This window comes from Lycium ferocissimum, unplaced genomic scaffold, assembly GCF_029784015.1.
Source record: "Lycium ferocissimum isolate CSIRO_LF1 unplaced genomic scaffold, AGI_CSIRO_Lferr_CH_V1 ctg7078, whole genome shotgun sequence".
In the NCBI taxonomy this organism is placed as follows: Eukaryota; Viridiplantae; Streptophyta; class Magnoliopsida; order Solanales; family Solanaceae; genus Lycium; species Lycium ferocissimum.
In genome coordinates, this window is record NW_026726624.1 from 2,265 (window position 1) to 28,875 (window position 26,611).

The 26,611-nt window shown below is 37.8% G+C and overlaps 1 long non-coding RNA gene across 1 annotated transcript; it reads left to right on the plus strand.

Annotated features, from left to right (window-relative positions):
• The first annotated feature begins 10,128 nt into the window (after window positions 1-10,128).
• On the plus strand, window positions 10,129-11,123 carry LOC132045566 (uncharacterized). Its single transcript, XR_009412465.1, has 3 exons — window positions 10,129-10,195; window positions 10,272-10,367; window positions 10,966-11,123. It is a non-coding gene; the product is annotated as an uncharacterized LOC132045566 (long non-coding RNA).
• The last annotated feature ends 15,488 nt before the right edge of the window (window positions 11,124-26,611 follow it).

Genomic DNA, 26,611 nt, shown 5'->3' on the forward strand with positions numbered 1-26,611 from the left:
TTTGAAATTCCAATTTTGCCCTTGGCCTTCTCCGATGTCTTTGCGCCAATATTTTTCCATGAACAACATAGATATATTAATTAAGATCAAGATATTGACTCATGACATACAAGTCAAAATTATTTCAAAATTTCCGAATAGGCGAAAACACGGGATATAACACTTAACATTCCATCAATAAAGTTTTGAGAGTCCTTATCCGACTTTGACTCGAAGAACTCCGGAGGGTTCAAGCTAATAAAATCACGGGCTTTTGCACTAACCGCCCTATCACCATGACCCATACCCTATCGCTGGGCCTGAGCGGTGACTAACTGAGTCAGCAATTGAATGGCCTCTTTCATCTCTTGGCCCGAAACATCTGGTGGAGGAGCTAGGGGTGCTGGAGCTGGGGCTGAGGCTCCCTTACACTCCTCATAAATAGGCAACGAGTGAGAGGACTGAGATTGAACCTCATTCTGGGACTCATCTTCCTCTATAACCATTGGCGGTACTCTTTCAGCCCGCTTTTCTGTCACTGTCTTGCCTTTTTGGGTTGCCGTAGCTTTCCTCTTCAAAGGTATTTATGAAATACATAATACACGGTTAAGGAAAGAGAAATCCTCATATCATAGCTCTATCGCATGATCTTATGAAGAAAGAAGGTCATTCATTCCTAAAATGCTCGCAACCTCCTGTTTATAAGTGTGGCGCACAATATACCCTTAAACAAGACTCTACTAGACACGGCTCGTAGACACATCCTAGGACGGAACTGCTCTGATACCACTTTTGTCACGACCTAATCGGAGGGCCATGACGGGCACCCGGAGCTAACCCATCGGGCACCTCTCATCGTACATTCACATTCATATCTAGGTGAGCCACATGGCCTGTTAACAATTCTGTGCCTCAATAATGCCATTTTCAACGACTAAAACACTTTTTATATCAACATCAACAACTACCCCCATTTACATAGACACAAGTCGACGAGGCTAACAAAATAATATACCAAAAATATGAGCCGACAAGGCAAAAGACAACTACTATACATGACTGTCTACGAGCCTCTAAGAAGAGTATGAAGTATTATCATAAGGACGAGACAGGGCCCAGGCATGCCCATATGTATATACATAAAGGAATAGTACCAACAGCTACAGCTCCGAATCAAATGGAGCTCCTTTATGCAGTCTCTGAACAGGCAGTCTATGGGTCAAGTTTATCTCCCCGTTTCTACTGCGCGAGCATGACGCAGCGTCCACAAACAAAAGGACGTCAGTACAGATAATGTATTGAGTATGTAAATCATGATCAATAACATACTAGAAGCATGAATGATAACATAAGAAAGAAAAGTCATGGGGTGATAGAGCCATTTATACCTCTAGCGATGTTCATCATATTCGTTTACCCTTTTTCTAATGGGAACCTTCCATTATGTACACTTATGCATATAGTAGTATCATACCCGACTATAGAGGTTCGGTGTCTTACGTACCCGACCATGACAAGGTTCGATGTTATACATACCTGGCCCTGCCAAGACTCAGTGTTATCCGTACCCACCTGCAAAGGGTGCGCGCGCGATAGATATCGTTCCTGGCTATATAAGATCGGTGTTCTTAATAGTCATACTTATATATATATATATATATATATATATATATATATATATATATATATATATATATATATATATATATATATATATATAGGAGTACATAAGTATTATCAACATCCTCATAGTCATCGTCATTTTCATTGTACCTTTCCTTAAGATCAACGATCATAGGATGGGACCAATAGTGTCATGGGAATATCAAGAACTGTGAGCTTTAATGATTTTAGGAATAATATATATATATATATATATATATATATATATATATATATATATATATATATATATATATATATATATATATATATTATCAACATCCTCATAGTCATCGTCATTTTCATTGTACCTTTCCTTAGAAGATCAACGATCATAGGATGGGACCAATAGTGTCATGGGAATATCAAGAACTGTGAGATTTAATGATTTTAGGAAATGAAGTCATCATGGAAGACGTTATGGAATTCATGTGAAGGTATACGACAAATGGGAACCTGCCTTAAGAAGAAGGGTTAGCCTTACAAACCTCTTTGTCTTCTTAACTACTTAACGTTCACCGCCAAGGCTTGAGAAATCTACATTTAAAAGGATTCATACCATGGTTAAGTCTTAAAGACACTATTGAATTCAAACTAGAACAACTCATGAGCTAACAAAAATTGGGCAACATTTCCCCTATTTCATCGACTTCCACCATATCACAAAACAACCCCCCAAACAACCATAATAACATTCATAATATTATACTCAAGTAGTCATATTCAATTAAGTCTCAAAGTTCATTCTCATATTCAACTTATATCAACAACTTCACATCCACCCTTTGCACAATTTTATACAACACTTACTTGTCCTTATTAATACCCTTCATAGCAAGATTATATCCATGACATACTAAGAATCATGACTCAAGTTAGTTTACTACTCACAAAAATCATGAAATCTACATTTAGACATCATCTTCTACTTTCTCCTTTCACCCAATTTATTCAACAACTAAGCATTCTTAACAACATGAAATAAGCATGAAGACTAACCTTTTACCTCATAAAAATGAGATTTGGAGCAAGTTATCAACTTGTATGAAAATCCTAGCTTCAATACCCAAGAAATTCTTGAAGTCTACTAATCCTAGCAAGTCTTACAACACATGGATATCTTGATTCTTGCTATTTGATCTTTGATTTCATTTGGGTTTGAGTGGAATATGCTTGAGAGAAGGTTCTAGAGCTTTTAAGGGTTTGGGAGAAGTGGGAAATGAAAAATATGAGCTTGGGTCATATTATATATATAAAAAGGAAAAAAAATCTGGAAAAGTGACTCGACTTGGTTATACAGACAATTATACAGTCCGTATAACTTTATACGGTCCGTATAAGTGACCGTATATTCCCACCAGGGGCTGGCCTTCTCTGGAATGTTATAGGACCATTATACGGATAGTATAAAGTTATACGGACTGTATAAGTGGTCGTATAACCCATATTTTCCAAACTCGATCTCGTTGATTCGTTTGACCTCCAATCCTTGTGGAAACTTCTTGGCACTTATATAACACTTCATTAACCATAAAATAGGCCCTATAGCAGCCTCTCAAGACATTATTAAATAAATTTTAGCTCAATTATGGCGAAAACCTTTCCAAACATGACTTACATCTCACTTCCTCCAACGAACTTAGTTTCACATATTCATATGACTTCAAAATCCTATTGTCACACCCCTAATCCGATAGGGTGTGATGGGCACCCGACCCTTACCTAGGGCCGCGCGAACCCACTGACTCTAGTAACACTCGTAACCATACTGGGCCCTTAGCTATAGCATAAATACATAATGAAACTTTTTCGGAGAGCAAACATACTTTTCGTCTCTTTCAAATCAAGTAAAATCTATAACATATAAAACTTATAATAAAATGCGTAATAATACATCGGCTTACATAGCCGCTTACATAACCGACATCTTATACCCACGACACTGTCTGCAAAGTCTCTAACACGGAACATGAAACCATAACATAATACTCTGACTTGGCAAAGACTCCGGAGCAAATGGAGCTCGCCAATCCCACCGGAACGTCTTCGCTAATATCTTCACTCACCCGGTGTGTACTTGCGCGCACGAAACGCACCCCAGAAGGAAGGGGGTCGATATGGAATATGTACCGAGTATGTAAAGCATGAAATGTAGTAAGCGGGATCATACGAAGTAAAGAGTACGAAAGATCATAAGACTTGTCTTCGAAAACATTTATCATGCATATCAAAATCATATAATCATCATATATACATATAGCGTGTCCCGGCCCTCTAGTGAGGGACTCGGTAGGTAAAATCATATCATAATCATGTATGCATGTCCATATACATATATACATACCGTACCCGGCCCTCTAGTGAGGGACTCGGTGAATAGCGTGTCCCGGCCCCGCTAGCAAGGGACTCGGTAAATAATCATAGCATCATATACCGTACCCGGCCCTTTCGGGACTCGGTCGTACCCGGCCCTTTCGGGACTCGGTGAATAATCATATCATCAGATACCGTACCCGGCCCTTCTCGGGACTCGGTCGTACCCGGCCCTTTCGGGACTCGGTGAATAATCACATCATCAGATACCGTACCCGGCCCTTCTCGGGACTCGGTCGTACCCGGCCCTCTAGTGAGGGACTCGGTGAACAATGCAAAGATATGTGCACGAATACGTACCTGGCTCGGGACTCGGTGAATGACATATTGAGCTTGCACGAGCAGAGTAGTGAGAAACCATATGCACATAAATTATTCCATAGACTCAATGAAATACTCAAATCGAAGCGTCATTTGAAAGTCCGAACAATGGTTATATCAAATGGCTTTCGGACATTACCCGGAAACATATCATATGTCATGAGCATATCAAAGTGTCGTAGAGATCATAGTCATACATCAAATCAATCCGAGTCCGCCTCGGAAAGTTACAAACAGTATTCACTTCAGAACTCTCTACGAACAAATCGAAGCGATCCGAGCCTTTCTGTGAAAGTTACGAACATTCGTAGTTTCGGAACCGTTTAGGAGCAAAACTCTTTTGAAAACAAAACCTTTATGCAAATTTTGGAAATTTAATTATACGAATGACATATGGACCATGATTTGACCATATTAAGAATACGGATATCAAGAAGCCAATAAGATTCGTAAACATGCTCGGATCACCAGAATAGAGTTACCTCGTAATTCGTGTCATAACTTATTTTCAACTAAGACATGCCAAAAAAAGAAGGGGTGAGCTTCACATACCTTAGCCGCTTCCTAAATTAATCCAAACTTGGGTCTCGACTTCTCACGATCTACAATAACGTCATTAGGTAACAATCGTTAGCCATAGCACTTAAGAACCCAATTCCACATTAACACTTCATCTATAAAAATTTCGAAGATCTCCCCTATAACTCTCAACGTCCCCGAGAATTCAACTCGGCCAAATCAACAACAACCAAACCAACAACCATACCAACAATATCCATAGGTGATCCAAAACACATTCTAACATTAATAATTTCTCTCTACACAATTCGACAACATTTCCTTCATATTCAATCTAACTACGACAATACATTTCTTTCTTCCAAATTTATCAATGACACCAATAATCCATCCATTTACAACATTATTTCCATAAATTCAAGGAACTATGTTAGAATCGCTTTAAGTTCTAATCAGCCCGCAACCAATTACAACTTCGATATGAGTCATCAAACCTTCATTTTCATCACACATTCCATAACAACAACAATTAAAATACTAAGTAAAATGAGTCCATTCCTTCCACATCAAAACAGCCCATTCTCGGCCACAACACCCACATACATGCTTTCATGAACTTTCATCAATTTCTATATATCACAACATGTACAAAACATGCACAACCACAACAACCAAATTGCTAAATAAAATTAATTCATTTGTTCTACACAACACACTATATTCGGCCACAACTTCAACATGCATATTCTCATGAATTCTCATCCGTTTCTATACCTCACATTTCAACAACAACAACAACCAACATGCTACATAAAGTTAACTCATCACTTCAATACCATACAACACATGTACGGCCAAACATGGCATGTACACGGCCATACACCAACACACATATTTTCATATATTTCATCCATTTCTACATTCTATGACATTCACAATCATCCATAACATATAAAAGAAGGTTAAACTCTTACCCTTTCCACTTAGCTTCCTTCGTGGCTAGAATTTGTAACTCACAAAAATAGATGTTCTACTTGCTCCAATGACCACTTCACCTTGCTAGGGACCTTCCAATTAGTAGAAAATAATTTTTGAGCAAATTTTTTCAAGGTTCTTGCTTTTCCCAAGCTTGGCCGAACCTAGCTCCCTCTTTCTTTTTTTTTTTTTTCCTCTCTCCAACTTCTTATGTTGTAAAAAAAATAATGAACCCTCTAGATGACTTATTCTTGCTAACATATATATATATAGCTCCCACAAGCATGTGAGGGGCACATGTCCCCTTTCTTGAAACTCCTTTAATATTAAAAAATAAGATGACTAATTGTTCCCTTTTTCTAGAATTTTCTTCCTTTTTCTTTAAATTAAAAGATGACTTATAAGCCTTGGTCCATACATATAATCACATGGCCATAAAATAATGGGACCCACATACATATACACACACTCCACACGGCCAAATGACCCTTTTCAAGAATTTTCAAGACTTTTTGTGAAGTTCCCATTTTACCTCTAGCCTTCCACAATATTTTCATGAACCCCTTTGTGACTTTTTTTTTTCTTTTTACCCTTAAACTTTCTCGATATTTCCATACTAATAATATTCGCAACCAACTTGTACATTAAAATAATTTTTGGGACGTAGCCTTGTCCTTAACTTCTCACCATTATCTCGCAATATCCGAACGTACGAAATACGGGCTATAACATCCTTCCCCCCTTTAGAACATTCGTCCTCGAATGTTCAACTAGTCTCGTGAGGTCTTCTAAGGGTCTTGGGGGTTTTCCTTTATCACTTCGGCATGAAATTCTCATTCACCAATTATATTCCTTCCTCATTCTTACTTACTTCCTTTATTGCCTGCAATGCACTTCTTCTACTTCTCAGCCTTCGTGTATTTGACCGGAATTCCGCTAGTCTCTCACTCTTATTCAATCTTTATCTCTATTATTGTAGTCTTAGCTATCCTTACTATACCCGTCGCTCTTAGTCATACACTGCGGTGATTGTCTATAGCTTATCGGTTCGGGTTTCTGTTCTTTTGCATCCTTGTTACTAGCCCTCAAATCTTGCCATACAGCTTCGAAGCACAGGGCCATGGAAATTTTTATTCCCTTGTGATTACCTTACAACACAAATGTTCGTACCTTCAAGTTCCTTATATTAACTGTCCTTCCGTTAGTCCTTATTCCTTGTTAGTTTCCCGATGCCGACTTCTTATCATAGCATGCGTTCTCATGTTCGATTTCTTAGTGGTCCATAACCCTTCTCCTAACATCCAAGAGACTCTTTTGTTTCTATTTATGGCAGCATTTTCTTTCTCCCCCAAAATCTTTCCGAACCACCAATCGCCATTCTTTTTACTCCGCCTATCACTGTTATTCCAAATGTCCTCTTGAGTTCACTTCTCTTTGCCGACATCCTTTCTGTACCTTAGCTCGAAGATCTTTCTCGCCCTTCACTCTCTTGTCCCACCTTGTTTTCCTTTCTCTTATCTTACCTCCGGTATCGCAATGCATTCTTAATTCAACCATAGCCGTGCCTCGTCCGTCCTCAACACTAATTCCATTTTTGTAATTGGCTTAAACCATCGTTACATTTTTCCGTAGTGTCCTCGAAATGTCACAACCGCATTGTCCTTGCTAAACCTTCGCTCTTCTTATCAAATACTCACTTAATCTCATTCTTAGCATACCAATACTCACAGAGGGAATCACTGTCCTTGTACAACTTATATACAAGACGTTCGATCTTAGACGTGGTTCTTTCGTCTCGCTATTTCCTAAGTTGCACCATACCATCCTCTTATCATACTCTTCTCCTCAAACACGTCCACTTTCTAATGTCATATCATTCAAGGTCTCTGTAAAACTTCTTGCTCTACTTTAAATACCATCTAGACTTTTGTTCACTCATTGCTGATTTTTCGATCTTACTAGCTTATTTCAGTAAAGGGGCTCATTTGTAGCTCAGGCATCCATATCAAACACGTTACCATGTCGAGTGTTTCCAGCTCACCCTTGCATTTCCTCTCGCCCGCTTCCCCCCTTTAGGGGTGTACTTATATCATTATCTATTTATATTTTGCCCACAGAAAACCTCATGATGCCTCTGTGTCGTCCAGAACACACTATTCCTACATAATTCTCCTCTCATTTTTAGCACATATTCTGTTCGCCCACGTTTATCCGTATCATACCAGTTATCTTCTAGCACTCCTTCTATCATGTCCTGCGTCTTCCTATAACTTGGTCTTCCACAATCCCGACACTTTTGGCACTCATTTTTCCTCGTTTCCCAACTTTCTATAACTTGGCTTTTCATCGTTCCATAATTTATGGCACTCGTGTCCTCCGTCACACGTCATAACCTATTACTACATGGATTTCCCGCTTTCTTTTTTTGTGTCCTTATCCCGTTAGCTCCCTTTTCTCTTTGCCGGTCTGATCCGCCCCGTCCTAGGCGATTCCTTGAGGTTTCCGCACACTCCGCAGACTCTAATCTTCCTTAAATTACTCCCCCCTCCTCGTTGGTTTCTTACGTCAAAATTTGTAAAATTTCCAGAAAACTTCCCAGGGGGTCACCCATCTTGAAATTGCTCTCACCCCAGCACGCTTAACTTTGGAACTTTGATAAAATATGACGCTTTAACGCCTTCCCCGACCGCGTCTACCTCACCGCATGACCTTCACACATAATATTGAGTAAGTCGGAATCTTAACATATTCCCAAAACGCCCTCACGACACATCCCGACACCTGTCATATTAATACCTTCCCGTGACTATAATCTCATCATATTTTTCTCCTACCTATCGATTCAGTCGATGCCTTAATACATATTACTCTATTCAAACCTACCACCCTCTCTAGATCATCTCTTAATATCGCTAGTCCATTCCAAATTCCTTATTACCATATCCCCATCGACCTCCCGTCTACTATTATTGCTAATTCCACAATTTAACTTATTCTTCCAACAGGACAGCCGCACTTACAGCTCGGTTAAATCCCATCATTACTATTTACATGACTTTTTCCAAACATACCCCCAACTTATATCTCATTTCCGTATCATTTCTAAAAAAAATTTCGGCAGAGTTTCCTCTGTATTTCTCACTACCTCTAAAACCTGCACACAGGAAATACCAACAGTGCCTCACAGGGCCATCATCATATGTACACATCATATCATATCATACCGTATCATAGCCGCACAGGGCTCTTAATATTCATAGAAGTCCGAAACTAGTGAATTTACCTCATATGCTCAACATGACTGTACATGTTACATTTTCTTGCTTACTTTCCCTCTCAAATTCTCAACTTTGCATTTCAATCATATGCCAATACCTTACTTGACATATACCTTTCATACCTTGGCTTACCTGCATGCCTTGTAGTTTCCAACACCGCTAATCATTTTCTTTTGTCGCTGCCCTTCTCCTGAAATCAAAAGTTAGTACCGGAAATCTCATTTCCTATAACTTGGCTCTATGGCACGATCTATGAGGTGAAAGAAGAGTAACCATCCTAGATGCCCGTAGCCTCCTGTTTATAAATGTGGCCGGCTTCACACCATAAACAGGACTCTACTGGACACGACTTTGCAGACAACCCCTAGGACGAACCGCTCTGATACCAATTTGTCACACCCCTAATCTGATAGGGTGTGATGGGCACCCGACCCTTACCTAGGGCCGAGCGAACCCACTAACTCTAGTAACACTCTGTAACACCTTGTAAACTTGAACTAGGTGTGAATATGTAAAAATCTAGTATTTAGATGATATTTTATCTATATGAATCCATTCTTGGTGAATTCGGGTGGAGGATGGTCGTTTTGAAGTCAAACCAATTAGTGAAGTTCTTAAGGCCTCCTAAATTCGCCAAGTTTTGGTAGGTAAATATTTCTGGCGATTTTCATGAAAATGTGTTGTGAATTTGGAAACACTTCCTCAATGAAAGTTGTAGATCTTTGAAATACATTTCCAACGGTAGGTCTCCCAGCCCAAACGGAGTTACGTACAAGAAGTTATGTCCATTTTACCGAACACTGTGCAGAACCGACACACGTCGCTCTTTCAGGGGCATGGGGGCGCGTGTGATGGCCCCGCATCGCTGGCCGATTGCGCAAGTCTGAGTATTGAGCTACAGAACATTGCACGATGGTCCCGCATTGCGGACCCATCGCGAATCGGGGTCGGATTCAGGTCAAAAAGTCGGGTTTACGCGTTTTCGTTATATTTAAGGTTTGGGGTTTATTTCCCCACCCCGACCCCATTCACGAAAATTTACCCTAAAGTCAATAAGAACAAGTCCCAAGCCTCAAGAACCATACAAGGTAAGTGTTACCATGATTCTAGGTTGAATTCAAGTTCCTAATCCCTTTCTAACATGATTTTATGACCAAAACCTAGGGTTTGCAACATAATTCTTTCCAAAGTAATTCAAGCTAGGGTTTGGGTATTCTTCATTAGAAAAGTGATTTGTTAAACCTTGTTTAACAAATTAAGGTATGTCTCCTTTTAAAAATCTTATTGTGATTTGTATGTCTCTTTAAAAAAATAAAATCCTTTTTGAATATAAAGGTAATTGATATGTCTCTTTTGCAAACTCTCTTGAAAGATTGATTCTATCCTGAACCGATCTTACCTGGGATCGCAAATCCCAAGTTTGTCTATGAAGAGCGGATCTAATTGTATTAGTGTCTATAATTGATTTCTTCTGTGTAATACTAATCGATAGGACCTATAAAAGCATGTGTTGAATGATATGATGAATTGGTTTCACACTCTCGAAATTTATTACATGTTTTGATTAATGGTTAATGTGCGTGAGGGGACAAGCCCACATTAAATCTAGATTGTAACAAACCCTATATATGTATGTGATATTATGAATCATTTTCTTCTATAAGAGATGATCAGTGATGATGGTTAATTTTTGGTATTGATGATTTTACAAAGGAACTATGATAAAGTAATTATCTATGATATTATGGATTTTCGTAATGACATAATGAACTTTAATGCTATTTGATGGTGTGACTATTTTGAGACAAACTGTGAATCGGCTTCTATGCTATGAATTTGGTTGTTGTGTTTGGCCTAGCTACTCGGGAGGAAGGGTAGCCACTATGGATCCTAGTGTGTCATTGCCTAGCCATTCGGGAGGAAGAGTGGCCACCGCTGGGTTCGCTACCTGGGGTGTGATTCAAGCCTAGCTATTCGGGGGGAAGGATAGCCACCGCTGGGTTCGCTACCTGGGGTGTGATGTATGCCTAGCTATTCGGGAGGAAGGATAGCCACCGCGTACTACATAGTCCGGTGTGATTTATGCCTAGCTATTCGGGAGGAAGGATAGCCACCGAGAATTATATGTTCCGGTGTGGTGCGCTATGCGCGATATGCTTGATTCTTGGGCCTGTATTGGCATGTGTGACATTCTTATTCTCTTATGGAATTGTTGATGACTATCTTAATTGATTAAAAAGGGCATATTTGAAGTTGTAACTTAACAAGAGGTTTTATAAGTGGGTTTTGATACTTATTATTGAGATACATAAAAAGCGAATAACCCGCTTACTTACGTTGATTTCATATGATTTTCAAGATCGATTTCTTCATGTATTATTTTACTTTATTTTCGTATTATTCATTGTCCCGAGGCACTCACTTGAGTACGAAGTACTCGAGCATACCATTGTTGTTTTTTATGGTATGTTAGGTAACGGGGAAGAAGCAGGTTCGTGATACTCTGTGTGCTTAGGAAGGACTTGTGTCATGCGGATAATTTGGTGAGCCCATACATTCGTTCGTGGACACCTGTCGATTTACTTATTTGTTACGTTAGTTGCCCGGCCGCGTCCCGATGAGTCGACTATTAATCCTTTATCTTAGAAGCTCCCTAGTATACATTTGTGGGTAGTTATTGAGTTATTGATTAACACTTGGGCACGTTGTTATGTTTGACAAGCATAGATAACTAAAGACTTCCGGATTTAATTCTTATATGCGTGATTCGTTTACCTTTATTTTATAAACTGTTGGAGGCGAATGTTAAACCTGGCGGGTTCAAGTATTATTATGGTGTTGCTTAGGTTCTTCCGATGTTGGTCATGACGTCGGATGCCGGTCACGTCTAGGGTGGATTTTGGGGCGTGACACACTCGTAACCATACTGGGCCCTTAGCTATAGCATAAATACATAATGAAACTTTTTCGGAGAGCAAACATACTTTTCGTCTCTTTCAAATCAAGTACAATCTATAACATATAAAACTTATAATAAAATGCGTAATAATACATCGGCTTACATAGCCGCTTACATAACCGACATCTTATACCCACGACACCGTACGCAAAGTCTCTAACACGGAACATGAAACCATAACATAATACTCGACTTGGCAGCACTCGAGCAAACGGAGCTCGCCAATCCCGCCGGAACATCTTCTCGCTAATATCTTCACTACCCGGTGTACCTGCGCGGCATGAAACGCAGCCCCCGAAGGAAGGGGGTCAGTATGGAATATGTACTGAGTATGTAAAGCATGAAATGTAGTAAGCGGGATCATACTGAAGTAAAGAGTACAGAAGATCATAAGACTTGTCTTCGAAAACATTTATCATGCATATCAAAATCATATAATCATCATATATACATATAGCGTGTCCCGCCCTAGTGAGGGACTCGGTAGGTAAAATCATATCATAATCATGTATGCATGTCCATATACATATATACATATACCGTACCCGGCCCTCTAGTGAGGGACTCGGTGAATAGCGTGTCCCGGCCCCGCTAGCAAGGGACTCAGTAAATAATCATAGCATCATATACCGTACCCGGCCCTTTCGGGACTCGATTGTACCCGGCCCTTTCGGGACTCGGTGAATAATCACATCATCAGATACCGTACCCGGCCCTTCTCGGGACTCGGTCGTACCCGGCCCTTTTGGGACTCGGTGAATAATCACATCATCAGATACCGTACCCGGCCCTTCTCGGGACTCGGTCGTACCCGGCCCTCTAGTGAGGGACTCGGTGAACAATGCAAAGATATGTGCACGAATACGTACCCGGCCCGGGACTCGGTGAATGACATATTGAGCTTGCACGAGCAGAGTAGTGAGAAACCATATGCACATAAATTATTCCATAGACTCAATGAAATACTCAAATCGAAGCGTCATTTGAAAGTCCGAACAATGGTTATATCAAATGGCTTTCGGACATTACCCGGAAACATATCATATGTCATGAGCATATCAAAGTGTCGTAGAGATCATAGTCATACATCAAATCAATCCGAGTCCGCCTCGGAAAGTTACGAACAGTATTCACTTTAGAACTCTCTACGAGCAAATCGAAGCGATCCGAGCCTTTCTGTGAAAGTTACGAACGTTCGTAGTTTCGGAACCGTTTAGGAGCAAAACTCTTTTGAAAACAAAACCTTTATGCAAATTTTGGAAATTTAATTATACGAATGACATACGGACCATGATTTGACCACATTAAGAATACGGATATCAAGAAGCCAATAAGATTCATAAACATGCTCGGATCACCAGAATAGAGTTACCTCGTAATTCGTGTCATAACTTATTTTCAACTAAGACATGCCAAAAAAAGAAGGGGTGAGCTTCACATACCTTAGCCGCTTCCTAAATTAATCCAAACTTGGGTCTCGACTTCTCACGATCTACAATAACGTCATTAGGTAACAATCGTTAGCCATAGCACTTAAGAACCCAATTCCACATTAACACTTCGCCTATAAAAATTTCGGCGCAAATCTCCCCTATAACTTCAACATCCCCGAGAATTCAACTAGCCAAATCAACAACAACCAAACCAACAACCATACCAACAATATCCATAGGTGATCCAAAACACATTCTAACATTAATAATTTCTCTCTACACAATTCGACAACATTTCCTTCATATTCAATCTAACTACGACAATACATTTCTTTCTTCCAGATTTATCAATGACACCAATAATCCATCCATTTACAACATTATTTCCATAAATCAAGGAACTATGTTAGAATCGCTTTAAGTTCTAATCAGCCCGCAACCAATTACAACTTCGATATGAGTCATCAAACCTTCATTTTCATCACACATTCCATAACAACAACAATTAAAATACTAAGTAAAATGAGTCCATTCCTTCCACATCAAAACAGCCCATTCTCGGCCACAACACCCACATACATGCTTTCATGAACTTTCATCAATTTCTATATATCACAACATGTACAAAACAAGCACAACCACAACAACCAAATTGCTCAATAAAATTAATTCATTTGTTCTACACAACACACTATATTCGGCCACAACTTCAACATGCATATTCTCATGAATTCTCATCCGTTTCTATACCTCACATTTCAACAACAACAACAACCAACATGCTACATAAAGTTAACTCATCACTTCAATACCATACAACACATATACGGCCAAACATGGCATGTACACGTGCCATACACCAACACACATATTTTCATATATTTCATCCATTTCTACATTCTACGACATTCACAATCATCCATAACATATAAAAGATGGTTAAACTCTTACCCTTTCCACTTAGCTTCCTTCGTGGCTAGAATTTGTAACTCACAAAAATAGATGTTCTACTTGCTCCAATGACCACTTCACCTTGCTAGGGACCTTCCAATTAGTAGAAAATAATTTTTGAGCAAATTGTTTTCAAGGTTCTTGCTTTTCCCAAGCTTGGCCAAACCTAGCTCCCTCTTTCTTCTTTTTTTTTTTTCCTCTCTCCAACTTCTTATGTTGTAAAAATAAGAATGAACCCTCTAGATGACTTATTCTTGCTAACATATATATATATAGGTCCCACAAGCATGTGAGGGGCACATGTCCCCTTTCTTGAAACTCCTTTAATATTAAAAAAAATAAGATGACTAATTGTTCCCTTTTTCTAGAATTTCTTCCTTTTTCTTTAAATTAAAAGATGACTTATAAGCCTTGGTCCATACATATAATCACATGGCCATAAAATAATGGGACCCACATACATATACACACACTCCACACGGCCAAATGGCCCTTTTCAAGAATTTTCAAGACTTTTTGTGAAGTTCCCATTTTACCCCTAGCCTTCCACAATATTTTCATGAACCCCTTTGTGAATTTTTTTTCTTTTTACCCTTAAACTTTCTCGATATTTCCATACTAATAATATTCGCAACCAACTTGTACATTAAAATAATTTTTGGGACATAGCCTTGTCCTTAACTTCTCACCATTATCTCGCAATATCCGAACGTACGAAATACGGGCTATAACACCTATGGTACACACTTTAAGCTATCTAATACTTTCCTTAACCTTGTAAGGACCTCATATTCACCTTAAGCTCGCATTAGTTTACTCACAATACAACAATCCAAAATCTCCAAGATGTAACATACGGTTGCGTATAAAATTTTACGATTCAAATTACGGACTGTAATTTGAATTATGGCCAGTAATTGTGGCCGTAAAAATTGAGGCAGTGGATTTCCTGAATTATATAATTATGATCCCCTCTTCATTTTATTTCATTTTAACATAACCCCAAGTCCTAGAAATCCCTAGAAACCTCTCCAAGCATATCCCAACATATTTCCAAGCCTAAATCAAAGATCAAAGTGGTTAGGGTTTCCAATTGAGGTCTACATTTGTCTCCTCTTCTTGAAGATGCTTGGGTGAGTATTTTTTAAGGTGGAGTAACCTTGGAATTGAAGTGTTCTTGAATTTTGAGGTAAGATTTCATCTTAGTTCCATGCTTATGAGTTTATTTGGTAATTATGTTAAGATTTGAGGAGAAGAAATTGGAGGAAAAGTTCAAATATGAATTTGATGATATTTTGAGTTGTAAATTAACTTAAGCTATAATTATTAGTATGTTATGAGTATAATCTTGTTATGAGGGATAATAATGATGATGAGGAAGTGTTGTATTATTGTGTTGAAGTTATTGTTATGGATTGATTATGAAAAGAAGTTTTGGATGGATTTGAGTCCAATTTGAATATAAATCTCTTGGCTATGGTATTTTTGATGTTGTTATTGTTGTTTGGGAGTTGTTTTGGAATTTGATGGAAGTAAGTGACATAGAGGAGATGCTGCCCAAATTTCGTTAGCTCACCTAATAGTCTAGTTTGATCTTATAAGCGTCTCAACGACTTAAACTTAGTGTGAATTATCTTGAATGTAGATTTGCAAACTCATGAGGATAGGCGAGGAGTAGTAAGGAGACAACGAGGTATGTTAAGGCTGTTCCTTCTTTCTTAAGGCATGATCCCATTGTTGTGAACTTACATACAATATCCATAATATCCCTATTCCTAAAAATGCCAGAAGCTTATGATTCTCGAGGTTCTTATGATGTTGTTGATAATTGTCTCATGATTATTGATCTTTCTCATATGATTATTGATTTTGTTCATTGATGTTGATCTCATCTTATGGTTATTGTTCTTCCAAGATGAGATATGATAATGATGATAGTTCCATAATATGATAATTGGAGGTTTACCCCAACCCCTTTATTTTAAAAATAAAAAAGGCAAACATTTTTTTTTTTGGATTAAAAAAGGCAACCGTCTCTTTTCTCTTCTCTTTTCCTTCCCTGTGACTCTTCTTCTTCTTCACTCCTTTCTCCACAATTTTTTTCTCCATATTTATTGTTGCTGCTGCTCTGCTTACCATTGTTGATGCTCATCTTCTCTATTGTCTCGTCCCTTCTCTCTCTTGATTGCTGCTGCACCTTTCCGATAATTATTTTTTTTCCTCTTTCACTATTGTCAAACAGTTAGAATTTTGATTTTTGAAACTGAAAATAATCTTTTTGGTTAAACAAGAAGAATATTAATAATATGGGTTTCAGCCTAAAGTATTTTATTTTTTGTTGCATGCCAAAGAAACCCTTTATTTTTGTGTATTTATTGTTCTTGTTGTGGTTATATTTTTTAAAATAGTGGTGTCTGGTAGTGAAATTTTCGTTCTTGCTGTTGTTGTTTTATGGTTTAGGAAAAATATGTTTGCATTTATTTTGATTTTTCAAACAACTAAGGAAGCTGTTGCAACAACTTCAGCATTTGTTTGAAAAAATCAAACAATTATTGAGGTTATTGTAACAAATTGTTGCAAATAATTGATGAAGTTGTTTGAATTGCTGCAAATGGAATTATGCAAGCAATTGTGGCAACAACTTCATTAAATGTTGGAACAATTTATTGCAACAACCTCAACAATTGTTTGATTTTTTTAAAACAAATCCTGAAGTTGTTGCAACAGGTACATCACTTGTTGTGACAAATTCAGTACTTGTTTGATCAACTGCAGCTGCTTTTTTCTATTTATTTTTGAATATTGCACAAATTATTTCTTCAAGTAATTGATGATTTTTGTTTGTCTCCTATGTAGCTGACTACTTCAAAAAGAAGAAGAAATCAAAAATCAATTACCATTGTTGCTAGTAAAAGTAAAAGACCTGAAACGCAAATGACAAGGACAAGCAAAGAAAAACAGATGAGTCTGTAACTCAGAGCCAACAGTAACAATAGTTTGAAGACATGAACGAGGGCTCAGAGGCCAAAGAAGCCTCTTAGGCCTCTTAGGTAGAAAAAGAAAAAGAAGTAGAACAAGATCTGAAGATGGCAAAGATGGCGAAGATAGAGATGATGATGATAATACACATTCTAAAGATATTAGTACTCAAGAATGAAATGAATATGGAGATATTGAAGATGGAGATGATGATACTACATCAGTTGAAAAGTCAAAGACCGGCAGTGAACCAAAAAGTAAATAGTTACATGATCATAATGATGAGTCTTCTACTGCCGAGTCATCCAGTATTGTTTTTGTTAATTTTTTTAATTTATGTTTTTATCAAACAATATTATGAATTGGATGTATTTTATGTTCATTATGTTCAGTATATATTTTCTATGTTTAGTATATACTGTCTATGTTCATTATATATTGCACGCCCCAAGCCTGAGGAGGAGATACTGACACCCGGTGCCTTACTTAACTGAGCAAAGCAACCTATAATACATATTACTGTAACATAAGCAGAACATCAGGGGTCGATAAGGCCATAACACATAGTAACCTGGAGATAAGAAGGATATGACAACGTCGATATATGAACAACCCAAAAGGTATATGTACATGGGCCGACAATGCCACCATATGTATCGATACATAAACACGAAGGCTGACAAGTCCATCACACATACAACACATGTATACAAGCCTCTACGAGTACAACATGTGTGATACAGTCGGGACTCTACCCATAAGTTCTACACATAAGCATAGAAAAAATGACCTCTAGACTCGGCCGCACTCTGAAAGATATGGAGTCTTACTGTTCAACTGCTGAATACTGAGACTGCCTATTGTGAAGGCCCGTCAAACTGTCTACCTAAACCTGCAACATGAAATATAGCACCCCGACAAAAGGGACGTCAGCACAGAAAGAATGTACTGCATATGTAAGGCAAACATAAGTATATAAAGCAATGAGGCTCATATATGATACAAGTTAAATACAATAATAATATTCTGGAAGGATAGGGATCGACTTACCAAGTCGCCGAGACTGTCTTACCGTATCTTAGGTTGTTTTGGAACTCTTTTGAAGCATTCTGATTATATCGTTAGAGTGTTATCTGTAGTAATGTTCTGGGACCATTCGTATGTTACTTCCCTTACTTACCCTTTTTTAGTCATAGGCTATAAAGGTCATACATGAAACATTACACAAAATCGACATGAAATAAAATTCACATAAACATGAGAAAATAAGGGTGGCGCTTATGCATAGCAAAGCAGACCGTCCATAAGGCTCACCTCCTGTTAGGTTGGACTATGCGTACACTCGGACCGTCCATAGCCAACCCTTTTTGTGCACCTATGTGTTCACCTGAAGACTGTCCATAGGGAACGCATAATATTCATATGCAAACACCACACAAACCATACAGTGTATAATTAACAATCAAAAGCCAAAGGTTCCTATTTATCAACTTGTAGAGCCATTATATAACCTATTACGATCCTTAGTTTACAACACATTCTCGTAACTTCAGAGTCCTAGAATTATTCTTATGAGAGTCTAACCATCATCAACAAACATCATAAGTCCCCTTAGTTTTTGTTGGTTTAATCGTTCTATAGACTACATGTCACTTATAGTATGTTACAACATTCGAATAAAGTCATCACCTAAGGGCTAGTCCTTCCAATACATATGAAATACAAGTTCTTACGAAGGGGACCTAATCATCCTTAAGGAACATATGATATGCTACAAACCAGAGAAAATCCAACACCCTTACGTATAACACAAGATGGGACAATAAGCGGACATCAAGTGTAGGAATAGAGTTTGTTCCTTTGAGTTCCTTTTAAGAAAAATGTATCCTAAAGATTCATGCCGAAAGAAGTGAAAGAGATAGCCATTACATACCTTTAATACCGAACCTTAAGTAAACTACTACAAAACCAGCCCGTGCAAAGACACGTTAATCTATAAGGAATGATAATAACACTAGTATCAAACTATAAGAAGACACTATAACGAAACGACGAGCAATAAGCTCACAATACAAAAAAATATACAGTGTTTCTCCCCGCCCTTGTTCCTTCCAAACTTCATAAAAACAACAACCACACATATACACAACCATAACAACAACTCCAAATCTTCAACATATCAAGAACAACCCAAAAACAGCTTATAACAACTTCAAACAATTGAACTCACGGCTTCCGAACACCGTCCCATGAGTTCTTACTAGGACAATGCATTCAAGGCTCACACGAGCTCATACACATGAAGAAGAGAAGAGTCCTTAGCTTAGATGTCAAAAACAAGTCTTTTCCCACCTTACTTCAACCTAAAGAAAGCCCTAATTCCGCAACTAATCGAAAAGAGAAGCTATGTTAGCACCGCGAGATTGACGAAACGAAAATCATGTCTAAAACTTGGTGTAACTTACCTTGGTGTTGGTGGAACCCTTAGAGAGGATCTTGGGAGCTTGAGGATCAGTTTTGGGAGAGAAAGGAGTGAAAATGAAGTCTGCACCTCTTGGGAATACTTAAATAACATTTCCACCGCCATGAAATACGGTTTGGGATATGGACCATATATTATAAAAAAGGTTCGTATTTCCCACCGTTTTGGGGGTCAACTTTGCAGAGATTTCTTAAAACGTGCATAACTTCTTCTACAGAGCTCCGATTGACGAACGGTTTGATACGTTGAAAACTAAACTCGATGAACATTAATATGGATGGGTAATTCACCCCATAAATCTTTATATACTTGGATAAATACCAACGGGAAGTTGGGGATAAATCCTGTCCAGAACTCTACACTAGGGGAACCTCATCTACGGTGGACATACGGTCTGTACCTCCCATGTACGGTCTGTATGCCACCTCAAACTTGCCAAATCTCATCGAAACTCATTATTTTCAATCCTCTAACCTCCAACATTTGATTAGCTTATAAAACACTGGATTAACAATCTTTAAACGTAAAGACGATCTTGTATTCACATGTTCAAATCATTTTATCTTCGTCGACCTATTTCGAACTTAGTCGCACTTTATTTAGGGGATGCGGGATATTACAATATATTGTCTATGTTCAGTATATATTTCTGTCAATTAATGAATTTAAACAGTTGTTGTAACAATTTAATCAGATGTTGCAATAGGTCAAAGAGTTGCTACAACAACTTAGCAATATTTGGAAATTGTTTCCAACAAGTCACATGAATTGTTGCAACAACTGAGGAATGACTTAAATTTTGACCCAACAAGTCACATTAGTTGTTACAACAATTTAAGAATTGTTGAAATAGTTTCTGTAAGACCCTGTAAATTCGGGCCAGTGTGATAGCTTAAATGTAGCACTCCGTGCCTTCAGGTTAGGTTTGAACTCGTTAAAAGCATGTGGTTAGACTCGAACCTTAGTATTTATATGTGCACTTATGTCAAATTATAATTGAAAAATGATGAGAGTGGTTACAGTGGAGGAAAGTGGTTTGAGAAGTTTCGTTAAGTTTAAAGATTTCTAGTCATATCATCGAATGTGAAAGGTATTGTTTTGCGTGTCAAGATGATCCGGATCATTAGAAATATCTTATAAGCCAATTTTAGATATATAATGTGCTTCGGAAGTAATTTGAGGGTGTAAGGATAGTCGAAGGCAAAAACAAGTTCAGAAGATCATGTAAATTGAAATTTCACACTTAGCTTGCACAAGACCTCACTTCAAATGAGTATAAGCTAAAATCCGTAGGTAATCTGAGAAAACTCAACATATGAAAGTTTTATAACATCAAAATATCGTTACTACCACATAACAATAAGGTCAATCAGAGGCTTGAGCAAGGAGCTGTGATCAATTTACTGAAGACTGTCCAATAGGAAATCTCGATTCTTGTAGGATTAGGTTTAAAGCCAAGCCGTTATGATAACCTATAAAATATAACCGAAAACGTCTTGTGTGAGGGTTTTTCGACTAGAGGATGTTACCAACCACCTAAGGTGAGCTTTTGCTCAAATCCTTATGCTAATTATATTAAGTTAATATTAGACTAACACCAAATCATTATTGGGATCCCTAGATTGTAAATTCATTCAAGGTTAAATTTGGGATGAAGCTTTGGGATTTCATCAAAAAGGTAAGCCCCTCACTTAATAATGGATTATATGGAGTTTCTATTGTGTTTTAGACATTTCATGATCGGTAGAATCATGAAATAGGATTGATTTAGATGCACACCAACAAAGGCAAAACCTTAGTATTTTTTTGTACACTTTCCCTCAACTAGCCAGCTTTAATTGGCGTTTACCGCTTAACTATTGAATCAAGCTCAAATTTTAACTGATTATTCACAGCGTATATTTGATAAATTTAGAACGGTGGAGATTAGATTTGTAGATTCGGAGCAGTGAGTTTTGAGTTACGAACATAGCAGCGAATTTGGTGAATACCTATAGATTATGGATCATACAAACTTCAATTGGATAGAGTGATTGTTTGAAACATTTGTGTAACGTCCAAACTGGTCGTTATTACACTTTTGACCCATTTACCCTCGTTGACCCTTCTCCGAGCCTTGTTAGTATGATTTTGACCCGCGGGGATGGTTGGCACATTTCCCAAGGTAATCGGGCGAGTTATATGATGACTTATGAGAAATAGAACCTTAAAGTGAAAGACGGTTGACCGATAGTTGACTTTTGGGTAAACAAACCTTTTTCGAAAATCCGTCGATTCCGAGAGGCTTGGAGGGTCGATTATGACTTGGTGGGTGTTGACACCTAATTTTTGACCTCCCATAATTTATTTTAATCACTCAGAGTCTCCGGATAATAAATAAAGTGAACTGGGCATCTTGAAAGATTTAAATGATTTTTATAAATTGTCTAAGTCAACATGTTTCACTCCCTTGAATTGATAAAAGGATTTTCATGCATCATAAATTTATTAAGAAATTAATGATTACTTTCATGATATTTTATGAGATTTTGTTAAATCTAATTAAAAAGAAGAGAAAGAGAGAAAAAGGGTTTTCATTTATTTAATTATTTAAAATTGTCAAGAAATCAAAATTTTGCAAATACTTTATTTCCTTTTAATCCATGAAGTTTGAGTAATTTAAATAATTTAAGTAATTAACTATTTAACCCTTTAAATTTATAATTTTTATATAATTCACATGATTTGTCAAAAAGTATGCATAATTTCCCATAAATGTTTTAATTAGGCTAACTAATTAATTAATTAAGTGATAATTATGCAAAATTGATCCATTTTATATAAATATTTTGCCCTGCCCACAATTAAATTAATCAGTTCATGATTTAAAGAAATTAGAGTTATTTTTGCAAAATCAGCTTGTTAATGTTTTTATAACCAGTTTAATTTAATTTCAAAATTTGCTAATTAGGCGAAACGAGGCCATAATTGAAATAATCATGCCAGGTTAATTAATTAAGGCCGCTTTACGCCCATTAGCAATTTGGCTGACTTTTATATTATTTTAATAAAATAATTATGGCCTAAATTTTCCTATATTTAAAACTTCATCAATTTTAATATTTTTCTAACTATTTGCTTTTTTTTTTATGTGCTAGATATGCATATGTATACACCAAGTATGCATAAACACTTTTGTCACGACCCAACTCCGTAGGCCGCGACACGTGCCCTCGTTGGGCACTCATGCGTACCTTAACCTAAATTAGCAAAATATTACAAATAAGCAGAAATAATAATTTAACAGGGACATGTGGGCATGCCGCACGAAGGCCGATAAGGCCGTCACAAAACATAGATAAACTCTAAACGTACGCAAATCTCACGAAACATATACAGAACCCACACCACATGTCTACGGACACTTACGTAACCAAACATAATCATATGACGGGACGTGGCCCCGCCGTACCTGCATAAATACGTACATATGCAGCACAGAAAATCTTATACCAAAATACGGGCTCGGACAAAGGAGCACTTCAACAACCTGAGTAGATAACCTAAGCAACGGCTCCACAAACCAAATGCCCGGTCGTCACCGCGCAAGACGAAACGCAGCCCCCGAAGAAAGGGGTCGGTACGGAAAATGTACCGAATATGTAAAGCGAGAAAATGTAATAGACAAAACTAAAATCGAACGAATGTGCGGAAAACGAATGAGATGCATAGCTAATCAAAAATGCGTACAGAAATCATACGTAATGCATGCAGAAAACATATGCAAAAGCCGGCCCCGCTATGGGACTCGGTGAACAGAGCAGAGGCGCTCCCTTCTGTCCCGCGCCAAAACACATCATACTTCAGAGTAGAGAATATCTCCGAAACAAATCATAACATACCAAGTGGCCACGTCACCTCACATAATCAGATATCAGAATATACGTACATGGCACATCATACACCGTAACCCATGTACGTGTAATACCCGCCCTCACACCGGGCGCGGCGAACAATGCAGTAGAAGTACGCTTGAGAACATATCCTGCCCGGCTCGGTGTGGGAAACATTGAGGCATCCACGAGTGGAGTAGTGAGAAACTAATGCAATAAAAATGACATACATATTTCCGCAGACTCGATGAGGCATATCAAATAACAAATCGAATCAATGAAAACGGACGGAGTCATAGTACGTACCTTTCGGACATCACGGAAGGTTATGTCGAACGAACGTTCGGAGTCAAAGTACGTATCAAAACGTTTCATAGGACTTAATGGAATATTTAAAATGATTTTTGTTTAGTAGCTAAAATATTCCTCAAAAGCCGTTCGAAGACAAATCACAAATACAAAAGAGTAAAATCAGAGATAGGGGGCCCACCTTGGTCAATTGAGGTGGCGGACGTAAATTACATATGTTAAACTCATAACGTCACTTTCAAGGATATTAGGACAATCGAAATGCATTTATACAAGTTTTAGAGGTTTAAACAATTTTTCTAACTATTCGCAAAATATTTAGTTCAATTCGACTGAATGAAAAAGGGGCATTTTTGGACGTGGATTCCGAGGAGTAGAGGTGCCCCCGAGGTCCAAAGTCAAGCCTAATGCATCTAAGACGTGCCAATAGAAGAAATGGGAGAGCTTTACATACCTTTCTTGTCCTTTACGCTTGCCAAAACTCCAATCCCATTTCGTCAAAAATCTGCAAATGGTCATCTTTACCAGTTACTATTCATGCCAGCTGACATTTCAATCTTTGGTTTCTTATCGCTACCGAAATTTCGGCAAAGACTTCCCTATAAACATGACACCCCCGAGATTCAACTCGGCTCAAAGTAGTCAACAACAACCCAACAACAACACCAAGAACATCAACAATCACTACAAACCACAACATGACATAACTAGTTTACTTTTCGACATAATGCGGCAGCTTCCCATTCCGACTTCACAATTTCAAATCAATATCAATATATCCATACCCACATACTAATTTAAAATCATTCAAACACAAGCCAAGAATATTTCAAACCTTACCTTCAATATTCGACAATTCCATATTCTATCCAAACTTCTTATATATGCCCCCAAATCATTCCAACACATTTTCTACACACTAATTCATTACCCACAACCACAATCTACACTCAAACAACTTCATTATCTTAATATCATAAAATCACATTAATGCGACGTAATTCTCTACATCTTATTTTCATGCAAATCTTAACCCATACATGCTCCATTTACATTACAACGATCATGACGACGCAACTAACATGTTAAACAAAATAATTCCATCACCACCTCCTACACCTATAGGCCACGGCCACATGCCAAGTTTCAACTACATCCCATTTTCGTTTTACTTTCACTTCCAATACAAACTCCACAATAACCACAACTAAAATTCAACATAAAATTCAACATAATCACATTATACACTAATACATATACACGGCCACATGCTTGCACACACATTCACCATGCTAACTTCCATATTCTCATAATTTCTACTTATTTCCATATACCACAACACAACCAAACCTTCATAACATAAATAGAAGGGGTGAATTCTTACCTTCCTTTTCAAGTTTCTTCACTTCACCAATTCATCCAAACGACAAAACCAACGGGTTATCTTCCGAAATAATTGCACCACGTTGTAGAGGGACCTTGAATTGGTAGGAATATAGCAAGAGAAAAATTTTAGAGGCAAGATTTTTGAGGGTGGATTTTTGGAGCATAGGGCCGAATGCCCCTCCTTTCTTTTCTCTTGTTTTTCTTGTTGTTCTTTCTTTCTTAATGAAAGATGAATACTCTTCTCTCTTATATATATCCATCCAACTTGCATGCATGTGAGGGGGCACATGCCCTCTCTAGATTTTTCTTCCATTTTCCTTTTATTTCTAAAAGATGACTTATTATTTTGTTGTCATCTTTTCTTTTTTTTTTTTTTTTTTTTTGTCACATGGCCATTAGGGCCCTTTTAGGAATATTCTTGAACCCTTATGTGAAATTCCCATTTTGCCCCTCGACTTTTCTCAATATTACCATTTTGCCCAAGTCTTCCGCATTATTTTCATAACCCATTTTGCAAATTTCTCTTTCCGCCCTTAGCCTCTCCTAATATTCTCACACTACCACTGTCCATAAACATTTTTCATAACCTACTTACACATTAAATTTTTCTTTGAAGATGGTCTCGCCCTTAACTTTCCGCGACGACCTTGAAATATCCAAACGTGCAGAGTACGGGCTATAACAACTTGGGCCCTTTTAACACTCAGAATTTGGACCGAGTCTAGCCCAAGCCAGGCTGAGACCCGGCCCAATTCATTTAAACGAATAAGAGGTATACCCCCCCCCCCCCACCCTTTATTTCATTTTTCTTTCCTTTGCAAATAAACCCTCCCCCTTTACCCCCTTCTCTCTCTTCCATTCTCTTGAAAACCCTAGCGCCGCCTTGACTTTCCATTGCCTCTCTCCGCCAAAAATGGCATGTTTATAGAGCATGGCTGACATACACAGCTATTACATGCTTATTGTGGTGAAAGCATTAATTGTTACACCTGATTTCATGTTTTTTCTACCCGAATATGGTAATAACTCTTGGCTTTACTCATTTTTTTTTCTAGATTTGTAGTTAAAATCATGATTTTCTTTTGCTTTTAAGTTATTTTGCTTATTATTTCTCCCATTTTTTCTATTGGCTC